This window comes from Condylostylus longicornis, unplaced genomic scaffold, assembly GCF_029603195.1.
Source record: "Condylostylus longicornis isolate FDR11 unplaced genomic scaffold, ASM2960319v2 ptg000115l, whole genome shotgun sequence".
NCBI lineage: Eukaryota > Metazoa > Arthropoda > Insecta > Diptera > Dolichopodidae > Condylostylus > Condylostylus longicornis.
In genome coordinates, this window is record NW_026578083.1 from 145,479 (window position 1) to 153,887 (window position 8,409).

Consider the following 8,409-nt stretch of genomic DNA (forward strand, 5'->3'; position numbering starts at 1 on the left):
AATTGCTAAAATAAAGTAATGTCCGGATTTGGGAAATTAAAAAATTCCTTGGCTGCATAGAAGTGGAGTGGAATTTTAAGGTAAAATTCGTTTCAGATACATTTGCTATTTATTATAGAATTTAATTTATAAATTGCAATACACTTCTAATATATTATATGTTAAGAAGTAATGGCAACTCTACTCTCAAAGAAGGATAACTGGATATTAGGTGCAAGTTGGAATAGTTATGATCCATTGCTCAAATCTAAATATTTTCATCTTAGCCTGGGTTTAATTGATTTTTCCGATTGTAATTCACGATGTATAGAATGTCACAATTAATATAGGAGAAACTGAATGAAGCTAAATGATACAATTATAGATTTCTTAAAGATGAATTTTATAGAAAATAGTAGTTCTAATTTGGTAATCAACAGTCAATTTATAAACAGTTTTTATTTTTAATTATAATTATCTCGTTTCTAAGCAAACAAACATCATTTGATTTACTAATACCCTGACGTACTACCAATGATGAGAAAGCCTAATATATAAAAAATCTGTGCTTTGCTAGAGTCAATATTGGGCAATCAGAGAAAAAAATAGGTATATCCAAATCTTTTTTCATTACAAAGCAAAGAATTTGTGCAAAGAGTAATTTCAGAAGTTGAGTACTTAGCACAAAACTGAGTAAAATATATAGCATATGTGGAAGCCCTATGTTCCCAGGGGTCATTTTAGTAAAACATTGCCAAGTAAAATAATAAAAGAAACACCTTTATTTTATTATAGAGAAAATTCTGTCCTCCTGCATTAAACAGAATTTATTGTGTCAGCAACGGGATTACCCTTTTGTTTGATAAAATTCCTGTATTTGTTAAATTCCTTTATATAGTTTAACTAAAATTTATTTTTTCATAAGTATAAAAAAATTGAAAAGGATCAATTTAATTTTTCATACTCGTATATGTTCAATTTTATGAATTTCTTATAAAATAGAATTTTTTAAAATTCCAAGATTCAAGATTTTTAAATTATATTTAATGAAAACTCAAAAAGACTAGCTATTCGAATTCTTCTAAATAAGAATTTTATATTAATCTAGAGATACCAAGAAAAATATAAAAAAAAAAAATAAAATTTATTCAAAAATATAATTTAGAAATTAAATAAAATTTGATTATAACAAAAATCTACTCATGGGAATTTAGAATTGACCTAAAATTATTTATTTTTCAATTTTAAAGTGATTTTCCTCTTATTTGTAAATTTTATTATATTTGAAATTTTGGTGTTAAAATATGGTATAATCTTTCAGATATAAATTTTTAATTAAATTTAAAAATGGATATTTTTGATTTTAAATGCTTAATTTATTTTTAATAATAAAATTTTATATATAATATTAAAATACTTAAATAAATTTTAATATGAAATCGATTGTTCATAAATTTTCAAGAATTTTAATTATTTCTTCTTCTATTTTCTAGTTCTTCTTTTGAAATATTATTCGAGTGTTATATATAAAAAGTTCAAGAACTTGAGAACTTTTTCTATAATAATTTTTTATTAAATGTAAGTTGCCCTAAAGAACTTTTAAATTCTATATTTCTCTTCTTCTTTTTCTTTTTTTTTTTCTATTTTAACTTCATAATTATTATAATTTTTTTCGTTTTTATACTTTGAATATCCTTATTATTTAATTTTATTATTATCTATTATATATTGATGATCCTTTTCAACCCAAAATATTTCATATTTTCCTATATACATATATTTTTATATACTTTATTAAAAAGGTAAAAACTTAGATCATAACCTTATTATTTATTTGTTAAAAAAAAAATAATATGAGCAAAATGGAATAAATAACGATGAAACGTAGTATTCTCGGCTGATTTGAATTTTTGGTGAGTGTTGTCGTTGTTTGTTGGAATTTGTAGTTTTTTTATTAAAATCTAAAAGAAAAATTACTAACACCTTCCAAAAGAAAATTTGGAAGAAAAGCGACAGAAAAGTTTTTCTGTCCGACCATCGGTCCGGCCGTCTGTCCAGAAAAATGAATATGTTTAGAAATCTTCTACACGTTTTAGAATAAAAAAACTGATATTCTGTATGCACATAGATCTTTACTATATACATACTTATTTCAGTAGAATAAAATTTTTATCTATCTTCCCGCCCCAACCCTCTAAAAATTACAACCGCTAAAAATTCTAAAAATGCTATATTTAACTAATTATTGTAACGAAACCACAAATATTTATTTAATTCTGTGAACGCAAAAAAGTGGTGATGAGCGCTTTGTTCATTTGCAAGTGATAAACGCGTGGTAAAAAAACACACCATCCCAATGTGGATCCATTCCGGAACTGCTCTTCGCATTACTTCAGATTGGACCGTGCTATTCTCTTTCGTTATGAGCCTATCTTCATTTTTAATTCTCCTCTTTTTGACTTTATGCACCCTAAATTATGCCGCTTCTACCTAATCTGTTTTCTTCAAACATTTCAGCCTCTTCTTGCCTAACACCACTTCTATGTATTTCGCTATTACGACCCAATTATACTCGCTCTCTAGCATTCGTTTCACAATGTTCTCTGGATTCATTATTCCGATGTCTTTTTTTAAAATTCGTCGTTCCGCTGCATTCGAAAAAAAAGTGTGGAAGACGATGTCTTCCTGTGTAAGTAGGCCAAAAAATATCCATGACCCGACAAAAACTGTGTGATTAAAAAATTAACTTTACCATGCCCGGGTCCAACCCACCTGTGGAGGTCAGGTATCAATCTAGCTGTCCGTTTGCCTATGTGGATGTTTGTCCAGCGTTTCTTTCATATTTCCATTTTCTGGCCTCTCGCCTCTATTGCCGCTTCTTCTATGTTTTGATTTCTTGTGTAGATTTTCCTTCTTTCTAGTGCTAGCAAATCAATCAGTATTACATTCGCGATTACCAGGACCGCCGCTTCCGAAACCGTGCGACAGGAGCACGCGACCCATAAAGCACCTCTACATTGTACCGATGCTAATCGCTTCATGCAATATTCTTTGTTGAGTGCGTCTGCTCACATTTCCGCCCCATACATCATTTCGAGCCGGATAACAGACAAGTAAATCCTCGTCTTAAAAGAAGCCAGACCACCAATGTTCACCATTAATCTGCTTAGTTGATTCGTTACTGTTGCGGCTCTAATGAAGTTAGTAGTGAATTGACTTTACAAGCAGTATTATAATTTCGATAAGAAATAGTTCCATTTGAATTAAAATAGCTTCTTTAAATTTGCCCCGGGAATTTTCTTGATTTAAAGGATTCAACGTAAAACTTTTGTGATTATTTATATGGAAGACCCTATAATGTACCAAAATTATTAATAGAATTGTAATCAATACAGATTTAAATTTTTTCGGATACCGAGAAAATGAGATGAAAAAAATGAATTATAATGCCATTTTTAAATTCAATATTAGAAATTCTTTTTTTTTTTACCTATAAAACATAAACAACTTTATTATATTAAAATGTTGTTAAAATTGGAATTATATTTAATCTAAAATAATAAAAATAAAATAGAAAAGTCGCCTAGTTGTACAAGATATTTAAAATTAAAAAAGAAAGCAAAATAAAAAATGGAAAAAGAAGGACTGGAAGGAAGAAAATAAAATAAAAATTCTTCTAATAAATTTGTCTTTTTTTTTTTTTAAGAGTAATTTGCCTATCATTAAATTTTATATGCCTCTGGGGACCTAAAGATCTTGTACATAAAATATTTTCTCTTTTTATAGTATGCCATTTTTTATTTTTTTGTCTACTTCTGTTCTTGTATTTGCTCTTGACCACATATACCAAATGTTAATAAAATTCGAACACTGAAAAATAATAAATAATTTTTTTTTTGTCTACAGTTAAAATGAAAGAGTGTATGTGTATGTGCATAAGAGCTAAAAATTGAAATATTTTCATTTAAGTGTCCACCCATCTGACTTTAATAACATTAATAAATTTTCACTAAAATATTAATTACATGTGTAAATCGGAGACAGTTAGGTGATGAAAATAAAAAAATAAAAAAAGTAGAATGTTATTTCTCTTGAATGTTGTTTCTCGCTACATTTTCAATATGAAAATATGTTCCGTTCTGTGTATTGCAGATTCCGCGTTCTCACGGTTGATTTTGTGGTGAAAGTATAGTGACCCTAAAAAAGAAGAAACAACAAGATCAGAAACTGTTTAAATTGCACTGTAATGTATGCAGCAAAATTTTCGTCTGATTTTGACTGAAGCTTATCCTACAGAACGTTTGAAAGAATTTTAATTCACAATTCTTGTCTATTCAAACTAGTGAATTAAAGTTAACGTTTCTACGCCTTATATAGTGATAGGGTAACAAAATTATTTCTATTTTAAATTATAACTAAAATAGGGTAACACATATCACTATTTTAAATCGTAAAATCATGCAGAACAATGACACATAATCGATCACTAACTGGGAACTCATTTCATCAAGGTACAATTAATTTTATTAATATTATTTCACTTAAAATTATACAAGAATACATATTAAATTCGTTTAATTAATCTAAAAAATTCACACACATTCAAAAAAAAAATCAATTTTTGAAAGTTTTATATATTCAAAAAATTGCATAAATTTAGGTGCTTTGTTAATTTTTTTCCATTATCATTTCGGCTTTTTCGCTGATTACCATGCATAATGTTTTGTAAACAAAAATTGTACTACTTAAAAACCATTAAATAATTTGCTTTATTTGAAAATTTTTATAACTATCTACTCTACTAACTAGCGTAGTAGGAAGTCAAGAAGAAATGATAAAACATTTTAAGATATGGATGTGTATGGGAAATGCATGGTTTTGTATTTATGGAGACGAAAAAAATATGAATCTTAAATACTTATACAACAACGCACATATATACATTGAGTTTTTTTTTTCTGATGTTATGTTGTTTGTATTAATGCCAAGAGTGTTTATGGAGTATGGTTATTGCTGCTATAATATTTTTTCCCTCGCATAAAAATCGTAATACTTGACATAGATAAGAATACCAATATACCAATTCAGGACAAAAAAAAAAAATATATAGAGAGAAAAAAAGAAAGAAAAACGCAAAATAAAGTGGGCACAAGAGAAAAGGACAAAAATGTCAACCGTATTATCATTTGTCATGTTTGTGAGTTTGGTTTTTCTTTTTTTTTTGCTTGTTTTTATCTATATTTTTTTTACTGAAAACAGCAAGTTCTTGGTATACTGTCAAAATTATTATATAGGATGAAATTGCCTCTCGATTTGGTGATCTTTAAATTTTTTTTTACGAAAACGTTGTCACTGCGGGGGAGAGGAGACTTGGACCACTAGACGTAGTTGTTAAAGGTTAAAAAACAAATAATATTGAAAAAATTTTATCTGGGAAATATTCATAAAAGCTTCGAATGTTAGGTGAAGCTAGAGCAAACTTTTTTTCTAAATTAATAAACTTGCATAATGGTAATATTAATGGCTGATGTCAGACTTACCGTTTTCGATTAATTGCCAGTTAAATATGAAATTTGGAGATAGAAAATTGAGAATTTCGTTTATTTTTTTTTTGTTTTTTTTTCAACCTTTAGAAACTGGTTGTAAATAATTTGCAATTCACATGTTATCAAATAAAACAATAATTAATAAAAATTGATAATTTAATTCAATATATCGGAGATAAATAAAATTAAAGAATATTGTAGCCTATAAATATGCAATTAATTTGAATCATTTTGTTTTTATTCAAAAAATCAGATACTTGATCACATAGAATTCACTGTAAATTGATTGAAAATGAATTTTGAATCTTTTCTTTCATTTATACACAACAAAAACAAAGAAAAAGAGAACAAAATGAAAAGAAATACAAAGAAAAAAGAAAATTTAATACAAATCTCATACATATGTAATGGTGTTTATTTTTATTAACTATCCTTATATATAGCTATATATGTAGGTAATAACATTAAAATTCAACGATGTCTTTTTATCATCATTTCCTAGATCTTTTAATTTTTTTTTTTGTGTTCGTCCTTTATTATTTCAATATAGTGTGTGGACATGCATATTATATAAAGTGTTTACATTTTGTCAACCATTACACCAGGAACGGCTTTTTTGGCGCCTCATGAGGTTATCAAAGAGTGCGCCCCCGCTTCTTTCAAAACAATGCATAAAATATCCAATAAGTGTTACATATTATGTATAATGATTCACTTTCTTGTAATGTTATCATGCTGAGTATAAGAATTACAAACAATTAAAGCCCGGAATTAAATTTTACGTAATGGTAAAATATGTTATGAAACTAGTTTTGGTGTATATAGAAAGAAAAATATTTTTAGAAAATATGTAAAAATTTTTATTTTTTAAAATATATTTGTTTTTTTTTTTCGTTCCGCTTTTCGGCGCCCATTGCAAATACTTACTTTACATATACAGTAGATCCGGCTCTGCATTACACATGCATACATATTCATATTTACTTTTTCTCTTTTATTGTATTATAAATTTTCAATAAATATTCACGTTTCTCATCAAAATTGTTATAATATTAATTCTTATATTTAATTTATTTTTATAACTAGTTATATGTGTTTTAAGTGATTGAAAAACAAGGAACGTATAACACTTACTATAAATGTAAAGTGTTTGTGCTTGTAATATTTTAAAAATATTTAAGGATATTTTAACGAAATGTAAATAATCGCTGCGTTTATGAATATTATAAATTAATATATTAAAATTATTTTTGTGTGGATTTAAAAACGTGAAAATAGACATAAGCAGAAATTTATTAATCTTACAATAAAATATTTTTTAATTTTAACAATTTCAAATGATTTTTAAACTATAGCAATGTTTTTCTTTTTTTAATAGAATATTTTGGCTTTTTCGATTTGTTTTAAATTGGAATATTTTGTGCTCATCCATATAGATAGCATTGAATAAAATATTGTGTTTATTTAAAATTTTCATGTTTATACAGAGAATGTAGCAATGATGAGAAATATACGGCGGGAGTACGAAACAAATATTTTAGGTTTGACTGAGTCACCAGTTAAACGGAATTATTTATAGTGTTATAATTGATCATTTCTTTTAATTCAACATTTAATGTTTTACGTAGAGAATGAGCACGATGGTAGCTAAGATCTTCAGTGTTCCTGGGGTGTCCGAGTCTGCTTGAACCTTGTGGGTTCTACTTTAAAAATATTTTAGCGATATTACTGCAATATTATTGTTCAGTTTTCTTAGAGTATGTACAATTCATCTCAATTTTTTTCTTCTTATTTGTCTAACAATAGATTTCTTACCCATTATTATCCAAAGATCTCCATTTCTTATATATGTTGACCAGAATATTTGGTATATTTTTCTGAGGCAAACAATTGATTGCAACTTCTGCTTGACGGATTTTGATATCGAGCAAGCTTCTTTGCCATACAGCAGAACTGATTTTACACATATTATATTTCAAGAACGGAATATTCCAAGCTTAATCGCTTTGGATTTCTGGCTGCTTATCCATATCGGTTGTAGTCTGCTATATGCTGTTCTTGTTTTCTTGAGTCAGTTGTCTACATGTACATGAGTCTAGCATTGAGGTGTTATGATTTTGATCTAGTATTTTTTTAACTACTGATTTGCTTTTGTATAGCTCGTTTGTTTTTTCTCTATGTAATACCGCGAGCTCACACAGCGTTCGAATCATACAGATTATTTTGTCTATGAATTGCGCTTAATTGTGATGAAATCCTTCTTGATGTTGATGAAGGGCATGTGTATTGGTGTACTGTACCCTATTAACTGTTAGACTATTATTCAAATCATGTTTGTTTGATCGACGCAACTCCTTTGTGGACGGATCTCACTCTGTTTTTCACTTATTGCATCTTCTAAATTTAAATTCCTGTCAACACCTTGTGTGCTATATTTGGTAGAGTGATGCCTTTTTAATTATTGCCCTTTTTGGTGATTTAATGATTAAGCCCATTTTCCATGACTGTGCAATACTTTCTTCACTAAAAGCTCGTGATAATAAAAGTTTTTGTGTCAGAATGAAGAAGCCATTACTCGCTGCGGCCGTTTCCTTATGAAATTGTTAAATTTTGTCGTCTTTTTATTGACATTTTACATTTCCAAGTGGGCCTCCTCATTTTTCACTATATTTTCATTTCGGTCTCTGCCAGAACGTGTTCTCTTTTCTTTTTGCATGCCCAATATAGTGCAAGCCGAGCATGTTTTTCTGATTGGCGTGACGTACGGTCTAGGATGCCATCTTTTCAAGGTATTCCTATTTATTTATTCTAATTTCCTTCTTTAGGCCTTAAGAACTAGTTTCAATTAGTGCATTTGTACCAGACATTTCCAATTTATTGGCAC